This window comes from Trachypithecus francoisi, unplaced genomic scaffold (assembly GCF_009764315.1).
Source record: "Trachypithecus francoisi isolate TF-2019V2 unplaced genomic scaffold, Tfra_2.0 Lachesis_group9, whole genome shotgun sequence".
Lineage (NCBI taxonomy): Eukaryota > Metazoa > Chordata > Mammalia > Primates > Cercopithecidae > Trachypithecus > Trachypithecus francoisi.
In genome coordinates, this window is record NW_022681474.1 from 37,897,075 (window position 1) to 37,924,824 (window position 27,750).

The 27,750-nt window shown below is 43.2% G+C and overlaps 1 protein-coding gene across 17 annotated transcripts in view; it reads right to left on the reverse strand.

Annotated features, from left to right (window-relative positions):
- USP54 (ubiquitin specific peptidase 54) overlaps positions 1-27,750 on the reverse strand; it is a 121,900-nt gene that overhangs the window by 83,293 nt on the left and 10,857 nt on the right. For 10 of the 17 annotated variants that reach the window (XM_033209388.1, XM_033209389.1, XM_033209401.1 and 7 more), the window contains exon 1: positions 2,803-3,060. The exons of 2 other annotated variants lie outside the window; for them this stretch is intronic. The gene's annotated coding sequence lies outside the window, so the exon portion shown is untranslated. Of the gene's footprint in view, positions 1-2,802; positions 3,061-14,197; positions 14,866-27,750 lie in introns of those variants that run through there. 5 more of the 17 variants (XM_033209391.1, XM_033209386.1, XM_033209397.1 and 2 more) reach the window with 5 other exon arrangements.

A 27,750-nucleotide genomic window follows, 5' to 3' on the forward strand; every position in this document is an offset into this window, starting at 1 on the left:
TGCATTCTCAATACAATTTACCTAGACTACTGCAAAAACTTTCTAACTATTCTTTCCCCTCTAATCCCGTCTATACAATATTGCAAAAGCAAACTGATGAATCTCGATTAGCTCAGAAAACTTCAGCGAGAAAACACAGCCAAAACTCTGTCTTTGAATGGCCTTCCACAATCTTATCCCCTGCACATTTCCAACCTCATCTACCACTAATCTTAAAACACATACAAAAAGATTTGTTCTGTGCATATGCCCAGTTTTTTTGTTTTTTGTTTTTCTCAATCAAGGAATGCTTCTCCCTTCTCTACTCCCATCTTCCCAGTCCTACCTAATGGCGTGCAATCTTTTCCACTCAGCAAACCTGTTTGAAGAAGTCATACCACTGGCTACTTATAGTGATAGGAACTACTAATAGTCATACATCATCAGGAAGGAGCAGTCATTTACATTAATTCATTTCCCAAAGGATTGTCTTTTTAAATACCTCTCCACACCAACTGGGACTTCTCTCTCCCTCCCGGGAACATCATGAATCAACATGTAACCGGTATATCAATATTTTATTAGAATACAATGTAGAAAGTTACATTGCCTTACACTCAACAAATGCTCATTCCTTGTTAAACAAATAAATGAAGAACTAAGTTTCATGAGACCAATCAAACTCACATTTTTCTGTTTAGAGATAACTCAGTTACAGGAATAACCAAACAGCTCTTTAGCTTGTCCCTGAATCTCCTGCCTAAATCATATCGCACCTAAATCATACCTTGTGCTTCCAAAAGGTCTACAGAAGAAAGATACTCTATTTTATGGTCAGTAGGACAAACGAAATGTTCTTTCTAAACCCTACTGCCAATAGCAGCAAACTAGTAACAGCAGTGGTTAAAGAAATGAAAATCAATAGCAATTTATTAGGCCCCTGGATAGCAAAACAATGAGTTCCAGAAAGTTGCCCTATATAATAACCTTCTGATTCAATCATTTAGAACCAGAGATTTTTATCCTGAATTTTTTAAATCACTAAAACTTTTTAAATTTAAATACTTGATTCCATCAATGCATTATGTATTAATCATTATAAATATACTCATACTCAAATTATTTCAGTATAAACAATAACGTAAGTATGACAGTGCTATCAACAAGAGGAAAAAAGGAGGGGAAGCAAACTGACAGCACTGGCTTGACTCATTTCTGTTGGGAGAACACTGGTACTGAATGGCACAAGCAACTCCAGTGTGAGAGAGCAAGCACATGACTGACTGGGAGGGCGACAGAGGATACCAAACAAAGGAGAACATCTATAAAGAAGCTTTCCTCTGTAGGGGCAGGAGGTGAAGGGATGAGAAGGAATCCACTGAAATCTACTCTAACAGCCTTTACAATACTCAAATGAAAACATGCTACCAGACTTCACACTTTGAGCCAGTTCACATCCTAGCTCTACCACTTACAACTGAGTGATCTTCAGCAGATTACTTATCCTCTTTCATCAGTTGTAAAATTATAATAATGGTAGCCCACTTACTGAATACAAACTACATGTTTGGTACTGCGCTAGGCACTGGACACACGGTATATCCTCTAATTCTCACAATTAACCTGCCAAATAGTGATTATTTTTCTCATTTTGCAGGAAAGAAAACCCATGTTATTTCTACCTATGTATAGCCGCTTTCTAGAGGGACAATACTACTACCTGGCCAGGCTGTACTGGAAATTAGAAGTAAATGCAAAGCACTTAGCAAGGACCCAGCACTTACCTCATATTAGGAGCTCAGGAAATCATTACGAATACAACCATCATTTGAATAAGTGCCTCAATTGAACAGCAATGAAATCCCAGAAACAAGTTTCCTCTCACATCATCTACCATAAAGATGACTTCTAATTACCTGTAGTTTGGGAGACTCCAAAGCTCATCACTTATAACTGCTTGAAATACCAAAGTATCAACCATCCATTATCCAAAAAAAAAATTTTTTTTAATACACAAATATTCTTAGAAGCTCAAAACATAAAACACAAGGAAATAACTCATTATGAAAGTGATATTTGACTCAATCTAAAGATCAAATATTAAATATTTTACTTTCAAAAGGATTATAGGCCTCATGCCTCAAAGAAGCAGGTGCTAATGAACAAATCTATCTAACTTCCCAAAAATAATTCCCAGAAGCATCTGTTATCCTGAAGTGCTTGGCAAACCATTTCCCAGAATTGACAACATATTGCCAAAATCTTAGTGGATTTTGCCAACACTATTATGCTGATAGGAAAAAAGAATCATTCAGCTACTTTCCAATTTAGCCACAAAATAGGCTCTTTTCTTCATTATTACTTTAACCAGTATGTTAACACTGAAAATAGGTATAAAGAAATCACAAATTGCACATGTACCCTAGAACTTAAAGTATAATAAAAAAAAAAAAAATCACAAATAACCTTCTTCTGTTTGAAGGAAGTTTAAAATACTAAACCCACAACTCTTGCCTTTAATTCTAAGGAACTCAAGAAAATCTACGATTTTTTTTGGAAAAAAAAAAATGAAATCTCCAAAATTTAATAATTGAAACAGGGAGGAGGGAGAAAGAGCAGAAACAACAGCTTGCAAGACGCCTCTTGAAAGTTGAGAGAGTCCTAAAATTTCAATTTCAAAGTTTAAACTACTGCTGTTTAAAGAAATAGTTTATTAATCAGTGCTTGGGAATTTTTTTTTAAAGAAAGAAAACTTCTCAAAAGCTAATCAGTTCCTGCAATCTTCCATCTATCGGTTTTTACCACAACAACTACAATACTTACCAGACAGCACAGTCAACCTCCAGCAAAAGACCTCTAATCACGAGGGTATCTGTGGGGCAAGTGATACAAGAATGGGGAGGGATAAGGGAATAGCTAGAGCTGTGGGGAGGGAAGGGTAGGAGGGAGGAGACAACTGTAGCCAGCAACAATGAGAAACTGTGAATCTGAACCACAAGGACTTCCTGCAGAACAGGCTATCAGAGAGAAGGCAATTCTTTTTACCAACTACCAGGAACTCAGCACTGACAATTCATGACAAAGTTAAAAAGGTGGAGCTTCCAATTAAAAACAAAGTAAACTTAAGAAACTAACCAAAAGTAACTTGAAAGGACATATCACAAACTTCACTTGAGGCTTAAGAAAAACAATTATGAAGCTGTTTCCTGGGGCATTCCTGATGGCAAAGGTCATCAAACAATAAGGTTTGCAGGATGGCTGCTGCTTCCAAAGAAGGGCAGGTCCCCCCAAAAACAGTCCTTTGCACTGCAGTCCAAAGGAGCACGAGAAGACACTATTTTTGTAGTTGTTTACAGAATAATTAAAACAATGTTATTGTTGGAATCCCTAATTCAGAATTCCAAGACTGGGCTTAAATTAAATCAAATCATTTTAATAGGCAAAACTCTTCCAACTGTTTTAAACGAGCCACACTATTAAAGAAAATTATTATTTAAACTGAGCCACTGGAATCTACTGAGTCAATTTTAAAATGCTTGGGATCTAAAGGTTCTCAATCCCAAAGTCCGCAACAGGGAAAGATCTCCACCCTTCTCTCGGGGAAGAGACCTAGTTATATCACCAAGAACAAACAGCAGGCAGGGTCCCACCCCCAAACATGTGATCAGTCAACCGAGAACTTGCATTTGTAGGCAGGGCACAAAGGCCCCAGAGGACCAACACACACCCTTCTATGTATTACCTGAGGTTATAAAACAGTTTTATTGAAAGAGGTTGTTTTATAAGCGTACTGATGAAAAAATTCATCAGTAGAATCCTTGCCAAATATGAAGGTCTGTTGTGTTTCTATAGGTTGAGAGAAAATATATGAGTTCACTAAAAAAATATATAATTAAGATTTATTGGTAAAATTTAACAAACATGGGCAATGTCTAAAACTAATTAAGCTCTTACATTTTAACAATACAGTATATTAAATTGAAGTAGTTCTTTGGCCACAGGGAAAGTGCTACAAAAAAAAAAACTGTTGCTTTTCTTGTTAACCATTAGCATTCTAACTCAGGTCTCCTAGTGCCAAGTGGAGGAGGAGGTAGTAATGCCATTTCAAAGTGTGAAACACGCCGGGCGCGGTGGCTCAAGCCTGTAATCCCAGCACTTTGGGAGGCCGAGACGGGTGGATCACGAGGTCAGGAGATGGAGACCATCCTGGCTAACATGGTGAAACTCCGTCTCTACTAAAAAAATACAAAAAACTAGCCGGGCGCGGTGGTGGGCGCCTGTAGTCCCAGCTACTCAGGAGGCTGAGGCAGGAGAATGGCGTGAACCCGGGAGGCGGAGCTTGCAGTGAGCTGAGATCCGGCCACTGCACTCCAGCCCAGGCAATAGAGCGAGACTCTGTCTCAAAACAAAAACAAAAACAAAGTGTGAAACACAAAATTTCTACTGGTAAGTGCTGACTGCAAATAAAGAAATACAAATATCAAGACCAAGCTCTTCAATCAAGTCATTAAAATATAGGTATACATTCATTGTGAAACCAATCAAATAAAACTAGAGTACTGGGACAGAGTTACAGAGCTTCAACCCTGATTACAACTAGACAGCATTACTTTTCATGGCTCATCCAGGTAATGGAAGTGATCCACAGGGAAATCTCACTCTAATAGATTGTAATCTCTCCAGAGGCCCCTCAGAAAACACCTCCCATAAAACTCTGCTATGATACTCACATTCTGCCTTGCACAAGTTATTTTCAGACATTTCTTATTCCCTCTTCAAGACTGCACAAGAGGTTCTATGCCAAATAGAAAGAGAACCCTGTATCAACCACTGGGCTTCTCCATTCAAAATAAATTGAGTAACTACAAGTTTGTGTTAGGTGAGTGTAGAATTGCCTGTAGAAAAGGTTTTGTAGGCCGGGTGCAGGGGCTCATGTCTGTAATCCCAGCATTTTGGGAGGCCAATGCGGGAGGATCATTTGAGCCCAGGAGTTCGAGACCAGCCGGGCAACATAGGGAGGACCCTTCTTTACAAAAAAAAAAAAAAAATTTTAATTAGCCTGCTATGGTGGCAAGAACCTCTGGTCCCAGCTACTCCAGGCTGAGGTGGGAGGATCCCAAGGCCCCAGTGAGCAGTGATTATGTCACTGCACTCCAGCCTGGGCCACAGAGCAAGACCCTATCTCAAAAAGAAAAGAAAAGAAAAAATGGAAAGAAAATGTTTTGTGTACATGATTGCTAACTACGTCAAGAGGGAGATTGATATACAGGGTTTCACTTTATTATTTTTTTAAATGGGGTTTTAGTTTAAATGTTCAGGTATTCTAAAGTTGGATGACTAGTTACAACAGTACTTTGTAAAACTGTGCTTCAACAAAACTTAACAAGTCATATTTTCCAAGTACTTCGCAGGGAATATGTAACACCACAATAGGTCCACCTTAGACCAGAATAGACAAAGGTCTCTGAAAAAATATAAATATTATTATCAAGGAGAAACAATCTTTAGGATTTGAATAAATCAATCAAGAAAAATCCTTGGAGGATAGTGAGGAGGGTAATGGAAAAGCACAGGCTGAAAAGTCCTATTTGGTCACATTCCATAACTTTTCATTATTGGTTTCCACTAGCAAATAGAGGAGGGTACAACAGAATGTTCAATTTAATAAAAGAACATTTTACTTCTCGTAAAAGTCATAAAAGAGAAACAGAGGATTTCTCTAAGAAAAACCAAAATGACTCCCTCTGGAGTAACCCCAAAGTCAAACCATCATTGTTGTCTTTTATTTCTGAGATGCTAATGATAATGCTGATGTTGGCAGTAAAGGCAGGAACTGAGTGGCTCCACAGTAGGAATGAGATTGGAAAATAAAAGACTCTTTTTTTTTTTTTTTTGAGTCTGAGTCTTTGTCACCCAAGCTGGAGTGCCATGGCATGATCTCGGTTCACTACAACCTCCACTTCCCAGGTTCAAGTGATTCTTCTGCCTCAGCCTCCTGAGTAGCTGGGATTACAGGTGGGTGCCACTACGCCCAGCTAGTTTTTGTGTTTTTAGTAGAGATGGGGCTTCGCCATGTTGGCCAGGCTGGTCTCGAACTCCTGACCTCAAGTGATCTGCCCGACTCAGCCTCCCAAAGTGCTGAGATTACAGGTGTGAGCCACTGTGCCCAGCCAATAAAAGACTCTAGATTTTAGAATGTAGTGACAAAATTTGGGGACTTTTTAGTTTTTAAGAGACAGGTTCTTGCTCTGTTGCCCAGGCTGGATGCAGTGGTGTGATCACAGCTCACCGCACTGTCAAATTCCTGGGTTCATGCAATCTTCTACCCTCAGACTCCCAAGTAGATGGGACTACAGGTGTGTACCATCAGACCCAGCTAATTTTTTAAAAATTTTTGAAGAAACAGGGTCTTAGTATATTACCTAGGCTGGGACTTTTAAATAAACTGTAGGATTGGGGTAGGGAGGGGTGGGGAAGAGACTGCTTTATATCAAGTGAAAGGCTTTAGCATTTGATCCTGGAGAGAGGAGGAACTTAATTCACAGCTGTTAAACGGGAGTTCTAGGCCGGGCGCGGTGGCTCAAGCCTGTAATCCCAGCACTTTGGGAGGCCGAGACGGGCGGATCACGAGGTCAGGAGATCGAGACCATCCTGGCTAACACGGTGAAACCCCGTCTCTACTAAAAATACAAAATCTAGCCGGGCGAGGTGGCAGGCGCCTGTAGTCCCAGCTACTCGGGAGGCTGAGGCAGGAGAATGGTGTGAACCCGGGAGGCGGAGCTTGCAGTGAGCTGAGATCCGGCCACTGCACTCCAGTCCCGGCGACAGAGCGAGACTCTGCCTCAAAAAAAAAAAAAAAAAAAAAAAACTGGAGTTCTAGCAAACAAAAATAAGGGATAGACTTGATCTTAGCTAATAAGGAACCTAAGAGAAAATATTCTAGCCTTTGACTCTAGGTTGTAAGGAAGAATATACCATGAAGTAGATGAAAAACAGGGAAAACTACATAACTAATTTGAGTCTAGGGTTTTTTTTTTTTTTTAACTTTTTAAAAAAAATCTTGGTTTTGTTTGTTTTTAAGACAGCATCTCACTCTGTCACCCAGGCTGGAGTGCAGTGCCACAATCTCAGTTCACTGCAATCTCTGCCTCCTGGGTTCAAGTGATTCTCCTGCTTCAGCCTCCTGAGTAGCTGGGATTACAGGTGCATGCCACCACACCCGGCTAATTTTTGTATTTTTAGTCAAGACAGGGTTTCACCATGTTGGCGAGGCTGGTCTCGAACTCCTGACCTCAGGTGATCCACCCACCTCAGCCTCCCAAAGTGCTGGGATTACAGGCGTGAGCCACCACGCCCTATCAGTATTTTCTTTTAAAGACGGAGTCTCACTATGTTGCTCAGGCTGGAATGCAGTGGCTAGTCACAGGTGCAATCCCTGTGCAATCACAGATGACTCTAGTTTTTATTCTGAGATTAATTCACAATGTTAGCAGAGCATGTGTACCTTAAACAGCTGGTTGTTTCACTCAAGTACACATTACTGAGAAGAGGAATATTGCAGAAAGGGTAGAGGGAAGAGGAAAAAACTGATCCAAAAAATGTATTTTGGAGAAACTTTGGCTGTTAATCACAGACCTGAGCAGCAAAAATCATCCAAGAAATCTCTGTATTTCTCACACAAATGGACTCTAAAGAAAGAAGAAAGGGAGATAGGGGCCACATATTTGGGCTTCTAATGTTATAGTATCATTATTATTTAAATTCATTTATTTAACTATATCTTGCATAATTCTAAAAATTATATCAAATAGCATTATGTCATTATGAACATTAACCACCCTGTCTCTAGAACAAGGGTTTTTAAAAGTCTTCGACTGGACTTATAGCTCCCAGAAAGCAAGAAGAGTATGAAAATCCCTCTCAAGTACACCACAGAATTACCTAAATGCTAGTCTTACAGAAAGTAATCAGCTGGGCATGGTGGCTGACGCCTGTAATCCCAGCACTTTGGGAGGCCAAGGTGGGCGGATCTCTTGAGTTCAGGATTTTGAGACCAGCCTGGCCAACATGGTGAAAAACCCGTCTTGACTAAAAATACAAAAATTAGCTGGGCATAGTGGCATGTGCCAGTAATCCCAGCTACTCGGGAGGTTGAGGCAGGAGAATCGCTTGAACCAGGAGGCGAACATTGCAGTGAGCTGAGATGGTGCCACCGCACTCCAGCCTTGGCAACAGAGTCAAGACTCCAATTCAAAAAAAAAAAAAAAGAGGCCGGGTGCAGTGGCTCATGTCTGTAATCCCAGAACTTTGGGAGGCCAAGGCAGGTGGATCATCTGAGGTCAGGAGTTCAAGACCAGCCTGACCAACATGGTGAAACCCCATCTCTACTAAAAATACAAAAATTAGGCCGGGCGCAGTGGCTCACGCCTGTAATCCCAGCACTTTGGGAGGCTGGGGCAGGCAGATCACGAGGTCAGGAGATCGAGACCATCCTGGCTAACACAGTAAAACCCCGTCTCTACTAAACATACAAAAAAATTAGCCGGGCGTGGTGGCGGGTGCCTATAGTCCCAGCTACTCGAGAGGCTGAGGCAGGAGAATGGTGTGAACCCGGGAGTCAGAGCTTGCAGTGGGCCGAGATCAAGCCACTGCACTCCAGCCTGGGCAACAGAGCGAGACTCTGTCTCAAAAAAAAAAAAATTTAGCCAGGCAGTAGTGGTACACGCCTGTAATCCCAGCTACTCAGGAGGCTGAGGCACGAGAATTGCTTGAGCCAGGGAGGTGGAGGTTGCCGTGAGCTGAGATCAGGCCATTACACTCTAGTCTGAATGACAGAGTAAGATCCTGTCTCAAAAAAAAAAAAAGAATAAAGTAGTAGTCGTGTTGTTCCCCCTGACCCTGCCCTCATCAGTGGTTTCCAAGGTTTCTGTTACCTGAGGTCAACATGGCCTGAAAATATTACACAAAAATTTTGTGAGTGACCAGGACATGCATCATCTTTGTCCAGCTTATCCACATGTCTACACTTCCCACCCAACAGTCACTTAGTAACCCTTCAATTATCAGATCGACTGTCAAGGTCTCTCAGTGCTTGTGTTCAAATAACTTTATTTTACTTAATAATGTTCCCAAAATGCAAGAGTAGTGATACTGGCAATTCAACAGGCCAAAGAGAAGCCATAAGGCGCTTCCTTTAAGTGAAAAAGTGAAAATTATCGACTTAATAAGGAAAGAAAAAAAGCTGCTAAGCTGCTACACTAAAGTTGCTAAGGTCTACCATAAGAACAAATCTATGCATGAAATTGTGAAGAAGGAAAGGAAATTCATGCTAGTTTTACTGTCAAACCTCAAATTGCAAAAAGTCATGGCCATAGTTCATGGTAAGTGAAACCACCTTTGCAAAAATTATAACTGAGAAAATTATTGCAGTGAAAGAGATCTGACCTACCTGACTCCCTGTTGCTTCTAACTTCCAAGCTGTTCTTGTTCATTCCTGGACATAAGGTGAACTAACTTTGGGAGGAACTTAGTTTATAGTTTAACTCTGAAATAAAGACAAAAACACAGCCCTTTCCCAAAACAAACCCTCTTCTTGCCTAGGGACTAGACTGCCTTTGTAGGACTAACAAATTGTTACAAGATTAGAAATTATGCTTTAAGAATCATGCAGCTAAAGGCCCCGAGGTTCTACACCTCCCTAACTGCTCCTAGGGATAATATCACTAATGTAAAACTTAAGATTGGTGCTCGAGATATTTTTCAAACCCTAATCTCGATGGCTCACCTGGTGCCATCCAGATAAATAAACTGTCTCATCTGGTCTTGTGGTCCCACCCAGGAACTGACTCAGTGTAAAAGCACAGCTTCGACTCCCTGTGATTTCATTGGTGACCTAAGCAATCAACACTACCCACTCTCTGGCCCTCTACCCACCAAATTAGCCTTTAAAACCCCAATCCTGGAATATTCCGGGAGACCGATTTGAGTAATAATTAAACTGTGATCTCCTGTGCAGCCAGCTCTGCGTGAATTAAACTCTTTCTCCATTGCTATTCTCCTGTCTTGATAAATCAGCTGTATGGGGGCAATGGACAGAATGAACCCGTTCAGTGGTTACATAAGTGCTTAGTTAAGATGGAAAAGGAGGCCAGGTGTGGTGGCTCACTCCTGTAATCCCAACACTTTGGGAGGCCAAGGCGGGTGGATCACCCAAGGTCAGGAGTTCAAGAGCAGCCTGGTCAACTTGGTGAAACCCTGTCTCTACTAAATATATAAAAATTAGCCGGGCATGGTGGTGGGCACCTGTAATCCCAGCTACTTGGGAGACTGAGGCAGGAGAATCACTTGAACCTGGGAGGCAGAGGTTGCAGTGAGCCAAGATCACGCCACTGCACTCCAGCCTGGGCAACAGAGCAAGACTCAGTCTCAAAAAAAAGGCATTAAATTTGTGGATGGAAGAAATGAACAGAAATATGTTCCAATTAATAGCCATTGGGTTCAGTGCTATTCATGGTTCCAGGCATCCACTGGAGGTCTTGCAACATATCCTTCATGAATAAGGGGAAACTACTGTAGTCTTTTAATAAATAGTGCTGGAATAATTGAATATCCATATGCAAGAGAAAAAGTTGGACTCTTATCTCACACCATATGCAAAAATTAATTTAAAATGGATCAAAAATTAAATGAATGAGCTAAAACTATAAAACTTTTAGAAGAAAACATAGAAATAAATCTTCATGACCCTGGGTTAGGCAAAGACATCACACAAGTGACAAAAGAAAAAAATACATAAATTGTACTTCATCAAAATTAAAACTTTTGGCCAGGCACAGTGGCTCACTCCTGTAATCCCAGCACTTTGGGAGGCCAAGAAGGCCAATCACAACAAGGTCAGGAGTTCGAGACCAGCCTGGCCAATATGGTGAAACCCTGTCTCTACTAAAAATAAAAAAATCGGCCAGGCACAGTGGCTCACATCTGTAATCCCAGCACTTTGGGAGGCCGAGGCGAGTGGATCACGAGGTGAGGCGATCGAGACCATCCTGGCCAACATGGGGAAACCGCGTCTCTACTAAAAATACAAAACAAATTAGCTGGGCATGGCGGCGTGCGTCCATAGTCCCAGCTACTTGGGAGGCTGAGGCAGGAGAATCGCTTGAACCCAGGAGACGGAGGTTGCAGTGAGCCAAGATAGCACCACTGAACTCCAGCCTGGAGACAGACAGAGACTCCGTCTCAAACAAACAAATTAGCTGGGCTTGGTGGTACGTGCCTGTAGTCACAGCTACTTGGGAGGCTGAGGCAGGAGAATCGTTGGAACTCAGAAGGTGGAGGTGCAGCGAGCCGAGATCACACCACTGCACTCCAGTCTGGGCGACAGAGCAAGACTCCGTCTCAAAAAAAATAAAATAACCCATGCAGACTGACTGCCCATGGAAAAAATAAGAATAATCTACCAGGGACCTTCCCGGTAAAATCAAGATGGTCAGTGGATACAGTTATTCAATGTCTGACACATACACTTAACCAACCAATGAAATCTGTATCACTACATTATCAGCCACATGAAAGACTGTGAAACTAATGGGATTTTGACTCACTATATGTAGAACAATCCCCTATCCACAAACCTCTTAATCCTAAATAGAAGTAATGAAATCCAAAAATAGAAATAGAAGTAATTTGTTATGATCAATCAACCCATACTCTTCTTTCTCCTTAATACTCCATATTATATTTAGTCATTTATAATTGAATTTTCCCAAGATTTAACAATTTTACACGTCTATGGTGTTACAACTACTTTCCTTTCCTCTTTTTGGATATAAAGACATTTGTCTCTCTCCAGTCTTTATGGTTTCTCAAAGATTAACAACAGTGGCTCTGAGATCATCAGCCAGTTAATTCAGCATCCTGAAATGTAATTCATTTCACCCTTAAGAATTAAATTCATTTAAAAATATTCACTATTACCATCTTGCGCTACAGTTTCCAGTTTTTAACTTGCTATATACTTTCTAGTTTGAAAACAATTATCCCTGCTGCTAATAATAATCTATATAATATTTATTTTTTGAAAGAGCTTTACAATTTCTCAAAACTCCTGCAAAATAGGTTAATATACCGCTATCCCATTGTATAGATAAGAAAACTGAAGCACAGAGAAATTAAAATTATTTGTCCAAGGTAAAGAGCTACAATGAACCAAAATCAACTGCAGTTTTGGGCTTTTTTTTTTTTTGAGACAGAGTTTCGCTCTTTTTGCCCTTGCTGGGTGCAATGGCGCGATCATGGCTCACTGCAACCTCTGCCTCCTGGGTTCAAGCAATTCTCTTGTCTCAGCCTCCTGAGTTGCTGGGATTACAGGCATGCGCCACCACGCCCGGGTAATTTTGTATTTTTAGTAGAGACGGGGTTTCTCCATGTTTGTCAGGCTGCCTTGAACTCCCGACTTCAGGTGATCCACCCATCTCAGACTCCCAAGTGCTGGGATTATAGTTGTGAGCCACCGCGTCTAGCCCAAGGGCTCTTTTCATAAGGCCATGTGTATCTTTAATATAGAACTTCTCAGGATTGCACGTAAAATTTTCTCTGCTAAAAACTGATTTTTTGATTAGCGGTTGACAGGAGTTAAGAAAGGTATAGGGGTGGAAGGGAAGTGGGGGTAGCTATAAAAGGACAACACAGTAGATCCTGTGGTGATGAAAATATTTGGTACCTTGACTGTATCAACATCAATATCCTGGTTGTAAAATTGTACTGTAATTTTGGAAGATATTGCCATTGGGGGAAACGAGGTAAATGGTACATCAGATCAATATTATTTAACTCTGTATAAATCTAGAATTACCTCAAGATAAAAAGTTCCATCCAAAATAATAAGCAATTGGGGCCTACTTGAGGATAGAAGGTGGAAGGAGGGTGAGAAGCAAAGAATTACCTATCGGGGCCGGGCGCGGTGACTCATGCCTACAATGCCAGCACTTTGGGAGGCTGAGGCAGGCGGATCACCTGAGGGTAGGAGTTCGAGACCAGCCTGGCCAACATGGTGAAACCCCGTCTCTAACAAAAATACAAAAATTAGCTGGGTGTGGTGGCGGCTGCCTGTAATCCCAGCTACTCAGCAGGCTGAGGCAGGAAAATCGCTTGAACGTGGGGGGTGGAGGTTGCAGTGAGCTGGGATCGCGCCACTGCACTCCAGCCTGGGTGACTAGAGCGAAACTCCATCTTTCTTTTTTTTTTTCTTGAGACGGAGTCTCGCTCTGTCGCCCAGGCTGGAGTGCAGTGGCTGGATCTCAGCTCACTGCAAGCTCCACCTCCCGGGTTCACGCCATTCTCCTGTCTCAGCCTCCCGAGTAGCTGGAACTACAGGCGCCCACCACCTTGCCCGGCTAGTTTTTTGTATTTTTTAGTAGAGAGGGGGTTTCACCGTATTAGCCAGGATGGTCTCGATCTCCTGACCTAGTGATCCGCCCTTCTCGGCCTCCCAAAGTGCTGGGATTACAGGCTTGAGCCACCGTGCCCAGCCAGAAACTCCATCTTAAAAACAAAACAAAACAAAAAAAAAAAACACTACCTATCAGGTACTATGCTTATTACCTGGATGATGAAATAATTTGTACATCAAACCCCTGTAACATGTAGTTTACCTATATAGCAAACCTGCACATGTACCCTGGAACCTAAAATAAAGGTTACAAATAAATAAATGATAAACAATTGATATTTCTTTTCTAAACCAATTTCATTTTTAAGAACTTTACCTAAAGTGAATAGGAAAGTTTGGGTAAATTAAAACAAAACAGGATCATGTATAGGAGCTCTGAAATCCAACACAGAAGTCTTCAAATGTGGGATAAGTTTCATCAATAAAAGTTCCAAAACAAGCCATGAAGATCCTTGAAAATAAAAAAGGAGCTCCCGGGATTCTTATTTCCTAGAGAAATGAAACCAGTCAAGACAGTGTAGGAAACAAAATTGTTAAGTCATGAAAAGTCACCTCAAAAAGAAGTAGTAGAATAAAGTTAGAACCACCAAAGCTTTGCTTTCCTCAACACCACCATACACTTTACTGCAATCCTCAACTTAGAGAAAGATTATGTGTGTGTATGTCACCTTCAACCTGATACTCACACACACATTTCAAAAGCTTCCCCCAAAATGCCTTTTTTACTTTTTCCTTTCTTTCTTTCTTTTTTTTTTTTTTACTACTCACCAAGTGCCTGAAGCATCAATCACTTCCTGCTTCTCCCAGCTGCAGGACTTGCAATTAGGAAAACATTCAGTCAGCCTCTAGAGCAGGTCTGGTTAGAAGGATGAGCTCATCCCTTTCAGTTGCACACCTGATCCTCAAGAAGCTGCCCCTCCTCCAGCAAGCAGATCTTTGTATGTTTAAAGTGACACCCACAACCTGTACAACCACTCTGCCAGAGCCAAAGTCCTTCGTTATACATGCCTAGTGCCATGGAATCACTTCCTGGTCTAGCCACCTCACACAGCCACTGAATGCAGGTGGCAGTGGCAACAGCTGCTGCTGCTGCTACTATGGCTTCGTTATCGAAGGACTTCATTTTCAGCTATAATGGAGGTCAAGTCCTTCACCACTGCCCTGGAAACACTGGTTTATTTCAACAGCCCCTTGTCCATAGTCAGATCTTACCAGAATCATGCCTTCTTTCAAAACTTAGAGTCATTTTTCTGAACCAAAAACGTAGCACCTCAACATTGCCTTATTCCATTTGCCCTGTCTAAAAGTTAAATTAACCAAGGCAGCTAAATGTACTGTATGTATTTAGAGCTAAAATGTTCCCAACTCAGGTTTGCCCTCAGTTTTACTACTTCTAAGAAAACATTTACTCTGCCATAGCAGTCTATTTATTGGTATACAGTAATCCTAACACAGAGATATGTAAACTTCACTTCATATCAAAATAGTATAATAGCCAGGCATGGTGGCTCACGCCTGTAATCCCATCACTTTGGGAGGAAAGGTAGGTGGATCATGAGGTCAGGAGATTGAAACCATTCTGGCTAACACTGTGAAACCCGTCTCTACTAAACATACAAAAAAATTAGCCAGGTGTGGTGGTGGGCACCTGTAGTCCAGCTACTCGGGAGGCTGAGGCAGGAGAATGGCATGAACCCGGGAGGCGGAGCTTGCAGTGAGCTGAGATCACGCCACTGCACTCCAGCCTGGGTGACAGAGCGAGACTCCGTCTCAAAAAAAAGAAAAAGAGAGAGAGAAAATAGTATAATATTGGTACAAAATATCTTCAATCACAAGTACATGGGTTCCAAATAGTCATTCAACAAACATTTCTGTATACCTATTATGTGCAAGTATCCCTGATAGGGTGCTGAACTGGGCTTTGGACAACAGCATCACAAAAATTTAAGAAAGAACTCATCCCACCTTAGCCTTCCCAAGGATCTTTGCACAATTTTTACTTCAGTCATGACAAGCTTCTAATACACTAACAGGCTGTCTAAGGAGTGTAAACTAGTCAGAGAAAAATCAAATTCATTAGTGGTTACCTTTGGTGAGGGACTTGTAATCAATAAAGGGAAACTCGGGAGCAAACTAATCTACTAATATTTAATTTGCTTGATAGTGGTCATAAAAACGTTTACTGTATTATTCTTTTAAATGTCTTACAAAATATATAATAAAATTTTTTAAAACCAGAACTGTGAATCAAAGGAAAAGAGAGAGGACAACTCATGAGATGGGAGAAGATATTTGTAAATTATTACTCTGATAAGAAGTCAATATCCACAATATATAAAGAACTCCTGCCATGTGTGGTGGCTCACACCTGTAATGCCAGCACTTTGGGTGGCCAAGGTGGGCAGATCATTTGAGGCCAGGAGTTTGAGACCAGCTTGGCCAACATGGCGAAACCCCATCTCTACTAAACCTGTCTCTACTAAGCCCTGGTCTCTACTAAAAATGCAAAAAAATTCATCGGGTGTGGTGGTGCACACCTGTAATGCCAGCTACTTGGGAAGCTGAGGCAGGAGAATCACTGGAACCTGGGAGGCAGAGGTGGCAGTGAGCTGAGATCATGCCACTCAACTCCAGCCTGGGTGACAGAGTGAGACCCTGTCTCAAAAACAAAAACAAAAAAACTCCTACAACTCAACAACAACAACAATACACAATTATAAAATAAACAAAGAACTTGAACAGACACTTCTCCAAAGAAGATACACCAATGGCCAATGAACACAGGAAAAGACACTCAAGATCACTAATCATTAGGGAAAATAAAACCACAGTGAGATATCACCTCACACTTATTAGGACGGCTACTATTAAAAAAAAAAAACGGTGGCCAGGCACAGTGGCTCACGCCTATAATCCCAGCACTTTGGAAGGCCGAGGGGGGAAGATCATGAGGTCAGGAGTTCGAGACCAGCCTGGCCAATGTGGTAAAACCCCATCTGTACTGAAAATACAAAAATTAGCCAGGTGTGGTGTTGCACACCGGTAGTCCCAGCTACTTGGGAGGCTGAGGTAGGAGAATCGCTTGAACCCAGGAAGCGGAGGTTGCAGTGAGCCAAGATCACACCACTGACTGCAACCTGGGCAACAGAGTAAGACTCCATCTCAAAAAAAAAAAAAAACACACACGCACACACACACACAAAACAAAAAAAACAGTGTTGGCAAGGACGTGGAGAAATTGGTACCCTTGTGCACAATCATAAGAATGTGAAATGGTAAATAGCCAGTATGAAAAATAGTATGATAGTTCTTCAAAATTAAAATAAAATTACATATGATCCAGCAATTCTACTTTTGGTTACATATCCAAAAGAATTGAAAGTATGCTCTCAAAGAGCTAACTCGCCAGGCACATTGGCTCACACCGGTAAACCCAGCATTTTGAGAGGCTGAGGCAGGAGGATTGCTTGATCTCAGGAGTTTGAGACAAGGCTGGGCAACATAGTTAAGACTCCAGCTCCACAAATTTTTTTTTTTCTTTTTTTTTTTTGAGATAGTCTCACACTGTTGCCCAGACTACACTGCAGTGGTGCAATGTTGGCTCACTGCAAGCTCCGCCTCCTTAGTTCATGCCATTCTCCTGCCTCAGCCTCCGAAGTAGCTGGTGTGTCCAGAGTTGGTTCCTTCCAATGGGTTCCTGGTCTTGCTGACTTCAAGAATGAATGAAGCCACAGATCTTCACAGTGTTATAGCTCTTAAAGGTGGCACGGACCCAAAGAATGAGCAGCAGCAAGATTTATTGTGAAGAGCGAAAGAACAAAGCTTCCACAGCATGGAAGGTGACCCAAGTGGGTTGCCACTGCTGGCTAGGGTGGCCAGCTTTTATTCCCTTATTTGTCTCTGCCCACGTCCTGCTGATTGGTCCATTTTACAGGGTGCTGATTGGTCCATTTTTACAGAGTGTTGATGTATTTACAATCCTTTAGCTAGACACAGAGTGCTGATTGGTGCATTTTTACAGAGTGTTGATTGGTGCATTTACAATCCTTTAGCTAGACACAGAGTGCTGATTGCTGTGTTTACAATCCTCTAGCTAGACAGAAAAGTTCTCCAAGTCCCCACTCGACCCAGGAGGTCCAGCTGGCTTCACAACTCACCGGGACTACAGGCGCCCACCACTACGCCTGGCTAATTTTTTGTATTTTTAGTAGAAATGGGGTTTCACGGCCGGGCGCGGTGGCTCAAGCCTGTAATCCCAGCACTTTGGGAGGCCGAGACAGGCGGATCACGAGGTCAGGAGATCGAGACCATCCTGGCTAATACGGTGAAACCCTGTCTCTACTTAAAAATACAAAAAACTAGCCGGGCGACGAGGCGGGCGCCTGTAGTCCCAGCTACTCGGGAGGCTGAGGCAGGAGAATGGCGTAAACCCGGAGGCGGAGCTTGCAGTGAGCTGAGATCCGGCCACTGTACTCCAGCCTGGGTGGCAGAGCAAGACTCCGTCTCAAAAAAAAAAAAAAAAAAGAAATGGGGTTTCACCGTGTTAGCCAGGATGGTCTCAATCTCCTGACCTCATGATCCACCCACCTTGGCCTCCCAAAGTGCTGGGATTACAGGTGTGAGCCACCACACCTGACCAATTTTTTTTTTTAATTAGTTGGATGTGGTGGCATGTGCCCGTAGTCCCAGCTACTTGGGAAACTAAGGTGAGAGGACCACTTGGGCCCAGATGATCGGGACTGCAGTGAGTCATGATTATGCCACTGCATTCCAGCCTGGGCAACAGAGCAAGATTCTGTCTCAAAAAATAAATAAAGAGATAACTGTATACCCATGTTCATAGCAGCATTATTCACAATAGACAACAGGTAGGAGCCACCTAAGGGAATGGGTAAGCAAATGTGGTACATACATATAACTGATTCAGCCTTAAAAAGGAAGGAAAATCTGACACATGCTACAACACAGATGAACTTGAGGACATTATACTAAGTGAAATAAGTCAGTCACAAAAGGACAAATACTCAATGACTCCATTATATGAGGCATGAAGAATAGTCAAATTCACTGAAACAGAAAGTTGGATGGTGGTGGCTAGGCACTTTGGGGAAGGAGGAATGGGGGGCTTGTTTAATGGATTTAGAGTCTCAGTTTAATGGATTTGGAGATGAAACAGGGTGGCCAGGTATAGTGGCACACACCTGTAATCCCAGCATTTTTGGAGGCCAAGACGGGCGGATCACCCAACATCAGGAGCTCAAGACCAGCCTAGCCAACATGGTGAAACCCTGTCTTTACTAAAAATACAAAAATTAGCTGGGCATGGTGGTACAGGACTGTAATTCCAGCCACTCAGCAGGTTGAGGTAGGAGAATCGCTTGAACCCAGGAGACAGAGGTTGCAGTGAGCCAAGATCACCCCACTGTACTCCAGCCTGGGCAGCAAAGTGAGGATGTCTCAAAAAAAAAAAAAAAAAGATGAGACACAGTGCTGGAGAGTGGTTGCACAACAATGTGAACGTATGCAACACTACTGAACTGTACACTTAAAATGGTTAAGATAAATATTATGTTATTTTACCACGATTAAAAAAAAATAAAGAGAACTAATCCAAACACAAAGTGGGGTGTGATGCTGCTCACCTGTAGTCCCAGCCAATCAGGAGACTGAGGTGGGAAGGAATTACTTGAGCCTAGGAGTTGAGTACAGCCTGGGCAACATAGGAAGAGCTCATCTCTTAGCCTGATCAGTATTAAGGTGTTGAGTGGGAAACACTCTACATTCAAATTCAAATAAACAATCTGCTGCTTTTCTCATTTCAAAAAACAATTCAAGCCTTACTGGTGGTATTTGTTGAAAAGGACTAATAGGCGCCAGGTGCAGTGGCTCAGGCCTGTAATCCCAGCACTTTGGGAGGCTGAGGCGAGCAGATCACGAGGTCAGGAGATTGAGACCATCCTGGTTAACACAGTGAAACCCCATCTCTACTAAAAATACAAAAAAATTAGCCGGGCGTAGTGGCGGCCACCTGTAGTCCCAGCTATTTGGGAGGCTGAGGCAGGAGAATGGTGTGAACCCGGGAGGCAGAGCTTGCAGTGAGCTGAGATCACGCCACTGCACTCCAGCCTAGGCAACAGAGCGAGACTCCATCTCAAAATAAATAAATAAATAAGAAAAGGACTAATAGACATCAAATTCATTACTCCTAACTGAACAGTTTCATACAACTGAAAAACCTAATATATTCAGGGCAGCTAATATATTTCTAGAGGCAGGAATTAGAAAGTAAATATTGACCAGACACAGTCCTGTAATCCCAGCACTTTGGGAGGCCAAGGCAGGAAGACAGCTTGAGCCCAAGAGTTTGAGACCAGCCTGGGCAACATGGTGAAACCCCATCTCTACAAAAAACACAAAAATTAGCCAGGTGTGGTGGCATGCACCTGTAGTCCCAACTACTCGGGAGGATCACTTGAGTCCAGGAGGTGGAGGCTGCAGTGAGCCATAATCCTGCCATTGCACTCCAGCTTGGGGGACAGTGAGATGTGGTTTCCACAAAAAGTAAATATCATTACTAGAGTTTGCTTAAAAAAAAAAAAGAAGGAAAAGAAAAAAAAGACTTAGCCTAAAGAACATAGCTTCCAAATACTAAGGATGGTAGCTTAGAAATAAAATAGTCATTAATAATTTGTTATATTCTATACAAAGTTTGTAAGTCTGCATTAAGTTATTAAGGGCCCCATTCCTGAGGCTTATTATTCAAAAGGGTGGAAATAAGAAAACTTTAATTTTAAAAACTAAGAAGTAGGTCAGGTGCTGTGGCTCACACCTGTAATCCCAGCATTTTGGGAGCCCAAGGAGGATGGAGAGCCTGAGCTCAGGAGTTCAAGATCACCCTGGCCAACATGGTAAAACCCTGTATCCACTAAAAATGCAAAAAGTTTCCCAGGGATAGTGGCATGTGCTGTAATCCCAGCTGCATGGGAGGCTGAGGCACGAGAATTGCTTGAACCCAGGAGTTGGATGTTGCAGTGAGCCGAGATCATGCCACTGCATCCCAGCCTGAAAGAGAGAGCAAGATTCCATCTCAAAAAAAAAAAAAAAAGGCCGGGCGCGGTGGCTCAAGCCTATAATCCCAGCACTTTGGGAGGCTGAGACGGGCCGATCACAAGGTCAGGAGATTGAGACCATCCTGGCGAACACGGTGAAACCCCGTCTCTACTAAAAAAATACAAAAAACTAGCCGGGCGAGGTGGCGGGCTCCTGTAGTCCCAGCTACTCGGGAGGCTGAGGCAGGAGAATGGCGTAAACCCGGGAGGCGGAGCTTGCAGTGAGCTGAGATCCGGCCACTGCACTCCAGCCTAGGCGACAGAGCGAGACTCCATCTCAAAACAAACAAACAAACGAACAAAAAACTAAGTAATCCTTCAGAGAAAGAAATGTGCTTAACTGAGTGGTAAGGATTAAATGAGTTGCTGTGTGCGAAGTGTTAAGCCTAGCTCCTGCCACATGGTATTGCTCAACAAAAGTTATTCAGACTTGGCCGGGTGCGGTGGCTCACGCCTGTAATCCCAGCACTTTGGGAGGCCGAGGCGGGTGGATCACGAAGTCAGGAGTTCAAGACCAGCCTGGGCAATATGGTGAAACCCTGTCTCTACCGAAAATACAAAAATTAGCTGGACGTGGTGGCGCATGCCTGTAGTCCCAGCTACTCCAGGGGCTGAGGCAGAAGAATCGCTTGAACCCAGGAGGCAGAGGTTGCAGTGAGCCGAGTTTATGCCACTGCATTCCAGCCTGGGCAATAGAGCGAGACACCATCTCAAAAACATCAAACAAACAAACAAACAAACAAAAAGAAACAGTTATTCAGACTTTCTCCATTGTCTCATTTCCCTACGTTTCCCTCTTATAATACCAACATAACCAAAATGAGTTTGACTGTTTTTAACACAAACATGAACAATATTTGAAACAACTGTATACACTTACAAAGTAATTTTATAATCACTATCTTTTAAAACTTAAAACAGTTCAAGGAAGGGAAAAAGAAAACTGAAATTTAGAGTCCCTATAACATTATGGCTACTGTGCTAAGAACTGACATCTATCACTTCATTTAATTTGTTCAGGTAGGTTATTATTATCCTAATCTCACAGATAAGGGAAGTGAGGTTCAAAAATATTGAGTAATTTGGCCAGGCTTGGTGGCTCATGCCTGTAATCCCACACTTTGGAAGGCCGAGGCAGGCAGATCATTTGAGCCCAGGAGTTCGAGACCAGCCTAGCAAACATGATGAAACCCAGTCTCCACTAAAAATATAAAAAATTAGCAGGGCATGCTAGCGCGTGTCTGTAGCCCCAGCTACACAGGAGGCTGAGGTGGAAGGATCGCTTGAACCTGGGAGGTGGAGGTGGCAGTGAGCCAAGATTGTGGCACTGCACTCCAGCAGGGAGGGCCGAGTGAGACTTTTGTCTCAAAAAATAAGTAAAATTTATATGGAAAGGCATAGGCCCCAGGAATATGTATTATAGATATCAGTAAGTACTCTAAAACACTGACGTGTCTAAAGCTTAATTTGGTAATTATGAAGTTTCTTATATCAAGTCTGTAAAATAAGCTTGATGTTTCCTTAGACCTAGGGGGCATCAGGAAAGGTGAAAATCCAATACTAAAATGATACTGCCTCTCCCTGGTGTTCCCCTAACACTGAAGAAACACACAGAATTCCCATCTGTTCATAAATACCCTTCTGATCTTCAATGACCATGAGTAAAGATAAATAAGGAGTTGAAAGAAATGGCAAAAAAGAACCAAATAACTTATCTTATTTTGGCACTATACAGCTCTGACTGGGGTCAACATCCAAGACAGGATGTACCACCAAAGGAAACGGATCTGCACAGAGAAATAAAAGCTGAGCCCAGGTCAGAAATCAAACAATGGCACACAAATAAGTTCTGTTTCCACAGATAATGCATTTTTCTATATAAACTTTACCACGAGGCCAGGTGCGGTGGCTCACGCCTGTAATCCCAGCACTTTGGGAGGCTGAGGTGGGCGAATCACTTGAGATCAGGAGTTCATAATCAGCCTGGCCAACAGGGTGAAACCCTGTCGTTACTTAAAATACAAAAATTGCCGGGCACAGTGGCTCCTGTCTGTAATCCCAGCACTTTGGGAGGCAGAGATGGGCGGATCACAAGGTCAGGAGATCGAGACCATCCTGGCCAACACGGTGAAACCCCATCTCTACTAAAAATACAAAAATTAGCTGGGCGTGGTGGCAGGCATCTATAATCCCAGCTACTCAGGAAGCTGAGGAAGGAGAAGCACTTGAGCCTGGGAAGCGGAGGTTGCAGTGAGCCGAGATCGCACCACTGCACTCCAGCCTGGCTACAGAGCGAGACTCCGTCACAAAAAAAAAAAAAAAAAGGCCGGGCGCGGTGGCTCAAGCCTGTAATCCCGGCACTTTGGGAGGCCAAGACGGGTGGATCACGAGGTCAGGAGTTCGAGACCATCCTGGCTAACACGGTGAAACCCCGTCTCTACTAAAAAATACAAAAAGCTAGCCGGGCGAGGTGGCTGGCACCTGTAGTCCCAGCTACTGGGGAGGCTGAGGCAGGAGAATGGCGTAAACCCGGGAGGCGGAGCTTGCAGTGAGCTGAGATCCGGCCACTGCACTCTAGCCCAGGTGACAGAGCGAGACTCCGTCTCAAAAAAAAAAAAAAAATTAGCAGGGTGTGGTGGCATGCACCTGTAATCCCAGCTATTCAGGAGGCTGAGGCACGAGAACTGCTTAAACCTGGGAAGCCGAGGTTGCAGTGAGCCAAAATCATGCCACTGTACTCTAGCCTTGGTGATAGAGCAAGACTCTGTCTCAAAAAAAAAAAAAAAAAGTAGCTAGATGTGGTGGCACACGCCTGTAATCCCAGCTACTCGGGAGACTGAGGCATGAGAATTGCTTGAACCCGGGAGGCAGAGGCTACAGTGAGCTGAGATCGCACCACTGCACTCCAGCCTGGGTGACAGAACAAGGCTCTGCCTCAAATAAAAAAATAAAAATAAAAAAACTTTACTGTGAAACTACGTTATCTACAAGATGTTTCTTCAGAAATTTCTTCTCAGGAGAAAATTAAAACTTTTTCTTCCAAGACTTAATAATTGTCACTGACTTCCTGCCAGCTTTATATCAGAAACTTTTGGCCAGGCACAGTGGCTCACACCTGTACTGTAATCCCAGCATTTTGGGAGGCTGAGGTGGATGGATCACTCTAGGTCAGGAGTTCGAGACCAGCCTGGCCAACATGGTGAAACCCCAACTCTACTACAATTACAAAAATTAGCTGGACATGGTGGCACACACCTGTAGTCCTAGCTACCTGGGAGGATGAAGTGGGAGAATCACTTGAACCCAGGAGGCAGAGGTTGCAGTAAGCCAAGTTCGTACCACTGCACTGCAGCCTGGGCCACAGAGCAAGAATTGACATCTTTCACTTTTCTGAGACAGTTCTGTCTCAGAAAAAAAAAAAAAAGGAAGAAAGAAAAAAAGGGGCCGGGCGCAGTGGCTCAAGCCTGTAATCCCAGCACTTTGGGAGGCCGAGACGGGCGGATTACTAGGTCAAGATTTCGAGACCATCCTGGCTAACACGGTGAAACCCCGTCTCTACTAAAAAAAAAAAAAAAAATACAAAAATTAGCTGGGCATGGTGGCAGGCACCTGTAATCCCAGCTACTTAGGAGGCTGAGGCAGGAGAATCACTTGAACCTGGGAGGCGGAGTTTGCAGTGAGTAGAGATCGCACCACCGCACTCCGCCTGGGCAACAGAGCGAGACTCCATCTCAAAAAAATAGTAATAAAAATAAAATAAAACAGACCAGGTGCAGTGGCTCACACCTGTAAGTCCCAGTAATTTGGGAGGCGAGGCAGGCAGATCACTTGACCTCATGAGTTCCAAACCAGGCTACACAACACAGTGACAACTCATCTCTACGAAAAATACAAAAAAACTAGCCAGGCACGGTGGTGTGCACCTACAGTCCCAGCTACTCAGGCTGAGGCAGGAGGATCACTTGAGCCCAGGTGAAGCTGCAGTGAGTTGAGATCCCACCACTGGACTCCCACCTGGGAAAGCATTAGACCCTGTCTTAAAAATAAAATAAAATAATATAGATAGACAGAAAACCCAGTTTATTCTATATGTATAATTAAATATCAGATACAGTTAGTATTTACATATACTATTGAGAATTTTTAATCTGATCAATTTTATTGAGTTAGCTTCTCCCCAATTTTAAGTGCAACCCCTCTCAGATGGCACATAACTATAAAGAACATTAAATACAGAATTTTATAGTCAAATCACATTTGTACCCAAAAGTAGGCTTTTCCCCCTTGTTTTAATTCATAAATTTATTCAACAGACTTGATTTTACAAATTCTAACCATCCTTGAATTTTCCTCATGTCAAGATATTACAAGCATTATAACAGCCTATTCTAAGTGTTTTACCCACTGATAGTCAAGAGAGTTCCCCTAAAAGTAAACGGCAAACTAGAAAACCATTGCCAGCTATATGATAAAGAATATATTTGATGGCCGAGTGATGTGGCTCATGGCTGTAATCCCAGCACTTACAGAGGCCGAGGCTGGCACATCACCGAGATCAGGAGATCGAGACTAGCCTGGCCAACATGGCAAAACACAGTCTCTACTAAAAATGCAAAAATAAGCTGGGCATGGTGGTGCATGCCTGTATCCCACTTACTCGGGAAGCTGAGGCAGGAAAATCCTTGAACCCAGGAGGCGGAGGTTGCAATGAGCAGAGATCTTGCCAAAGCACTCCAGCCTGGGAGACAGAGTGAGGACACTGTCTCAAAAAAACAAAAAAAAGAATATATTTGGCTGGGCATGGTGGCACACACCTGTTATCTCAGCACTTTGGGAGGTCAAGACAGGAGAATCACTTGAGCTCAAGAGTTTGAGACCAGCCTTGGCAACAGGGTGAGGCCCCGTCTCTACAAGAAATACAAAGAATTAGCCAGGCATGGTGGTACGTGCCTCTGGTCCCAGCTACTCAGGAGGCTGAGGTGGGAGGATTGCTTAAGTCCAGGAGGTCAAGGCTGTAGTGAGTGGTGATGTGCCACTGCACTCCAGCCTCTTTTTGTTTTTTGGAGATGGAGTCTCACTCTGGTACCCACGCCGGAGTACAGTGGTGTGATCTCTGCTCACTGCAACCTCTGCCTCCCGGGTTCAAGCAATTCGCCTGCCTCAGGGTCCAGAATAGCTGGGACTACAGGTGCACGCCACCACGCCCAACTAATTTTTGTATTTTCAGTCGAGACAGGGTTTCACCATGTTGGCCAGGCTGGTCTCAAACTCCTGAACTCAGGTGATCCACCCGCCTTGGCCTCCCAAAGTGCTGGGGTTACAGGCGTGAGCCACCGCACCCAGCCTACCACCCTCTTTATTTTTTGAGACCCCGTCACTCCCACCAAAACAAAGAATATTTTCACTATAAAGAGATTTAAAACATGTCAACATAAGAAAAAAAATTACACATGCCATAACAAAGATAGGCAAAGACATGAACAGTTAGAAATATGACTATCTTGAAAACCCAAAAGGGCTGGGCATGGTGGCTCACACCAAAACTTTGGGAGGCTGAGGCAGGCTGACCATTTGAGGCCAGGAGTTTGAGACCAGCCTGGCCAACATGGGGAAACTCTGTCTCTACTAAGAATACAAAAAATTAGCTGGGCGTGGTAGCGCGTACCTGTAATCCCAGCTACTCAGAAGGCTGAGAGGGAAGAATCACTTGAATCCAGAAGGTGGAGGTTACAGTTGAGCCGAGATTGCGCCACTGCACTCCAGCCTAGGTGACAGAGCAAGACTCTGTCTCAAAAAAAAAGAAAAGAAAAAAAACCAAAAGAATAAAAAACATATAATTAACAAAAGGATTTAGTGGCTCACACCTGTAATCCTAGCACTTTCGGAGGCCGAGGAGGACAGATCACTTGAGGCCAGGAGTTCAAGACCAGCTAGGCCACGGAGAAACCTCATCTCTACCAAAAATACAAAACTTAGTCACACATGGAGCCACACACATGTAGTTCCAGCTACTGCGGAGGCTAAAGTGGAAGAATCATTTGAGCCCAGGAAGTCAAAGCCGCAGTGAGCCAGTATCACACCACTGCACTCCAGCCTGGGTGATACCTGTCTCAAAAAACAAACAAAAAAACTGTATGGTATTGGCCCAGGAATAAACAACTAAAAAGAACAGAGATATTCAAAAGTAAACACATGCAGGCTGGGCACAGTGATTCGTACCTGTAATCCCAGCACTTTGGGAGGCCAAGGCGGATGGATCACTTGAGGTCAGGAGTTTGAGACCAGCATGGCCAACATGGTGAAACCCCGTCTCTACTAAAATTACAATAAATTAGCCAGGTGTAGTGGTATGCACCTGTAGTCCCAGCTACTCCAGAGGCTGAGGCAGAGAATCACTTGAACCCTGGTGGCAGATGTTGCAGGGAGCCGAGATCACACCATTGCACTCCAGCCTGGGCAATAAAAGTGAGACTCCATCTCCAAAAAACAAACAAAAAAAAGGAAACACAGGCATACATACATACATACACACATGGTGAATATACGTCAATTGAGAGCATGATGAAGATAAGATTTCATATCATTAAAGACAGGATATTCAACAAATAGGCTTGGGTCAGTTGCATATTTGTGGAGAAAAAGAGTACCTCCAAAGACATATAAAAATAAATTCCAGATCAATTAAAGGGCTAAATATGTTAAGCTAGTAAAGAGTTCGAATATAAAATATTTTTATAATTTTGGTATGGAGAGAGCCTTCTTAAGCAAGCCTCAAAACCCAGAAACCATTAAGAAAAAAGATAGTTATGGCCGGGCATCGTGGCTCAAGCCTGTAATCCCAGCACTTTGGGAGGCTGAGACGGGCGGATCACGAGGTCAGGAGATCGAGACCATCCTGGCTAACATGGTGAAACTGTCTCTATTAAAAAAATACAAAAAACTAGCCGGGCGAGGTGGCGGGCGCCTGTAGTCCCAGCTACTCGGGAGGCTGAGGCAGGAGAATGGCGTAAACCCGGGAGGCGGAGCTTGCAGTGAGCTGAGATCCGGCCACTGCACTCAAGCCCGGGCAACAGAGCGAGGCTCCGTCTCAAAAAAAAAAGATAGTTATGAAATTTTAGCATATCAACAGACACTATAGATGATGCAACAGATTGTAGAAAATATGTGCGACATGTGTTAAAAACACAGGGATAGACAGACAGAGTTCCTATT